Source organism: Artibeus jamaicensis, unplaced genomic scaffold (genome assembly GCF_021234435.1).
Source record: "Artibeus jamaicensis isolate MK-2021 breed Jamaican fruit bat unplaced genomic scaffold, CSHL_Jam_final contig_777, whole genome shotgun sequence".
NCBI lineage: Eukaryota > Metazoa > Chordata > Mammalia > Chiroptera > Phyllostomidae > Artibeus > Artibeus jamaicensis.
This window is the reverse complement of record NW_026521966.1, coordinates 524,053-524,756: the sequence shown is the minus strand read 5'-3', so window position 1 is coordinate 524,756 and position 704 is coordinate 524,053.

The window sequence follows — 704 nt, the reverse complement described above, 5'->3', positions numbered from 1 at the left end:
AACTAAAGCTAAAAAAAAAAAAAAGAACGCTTAGTTTTGTTATTTTAAGGTAAAATAAGAAAACATTTATGGTTACAACTTACCTGAAAAAAAAAACAAAAAACCACGAGTAAATGGATTGAGGGCTAGCCCTACCAGATTTTAAAACGTATTTAAAAGCTCACAATTAGAACAGCTTATTATCGAAGGAGGGACAAATAGACAGAAACACACTTCAAATACATAACCAAATACATATGTAAATTTAGTTCATGATAAAGACGTCATTTAAAATCAGTGAGGAAGAGGATGATCCATTAAATGGGACTCAGGTCACACAGCTCATTAGTGGTGGATCAGCTATTGCCTGACTTTCTGACCTCTGAACTTATCCTATTTTTGTTTCTCTCTGTTTGAGACAACGATTGCATACGGGGGGGGGGGGGGGGGGGGGGGCAGAAAAACATTGAAAAGGTAGAACAAAAGTATGAAATTATTTGATGAGGTCGTACACCCAGACCGACCATGCTGAAGCCCGGCCATAGGCAAGTCTAGGACCTCCGGAGGACTCTACATCTCTGTGGTAACCAAGCGCACCTGGCGCTGGCGCCCGGGCCAGCCGGTGCACCAACCTGGGCGGTGCAGGACCCTCTAGGAGTCGACTCACGGAACACCCAGCCTAGGACCAAGCCGTCCGAGTCTGCGCAGAGAAGACACCAGAGTTT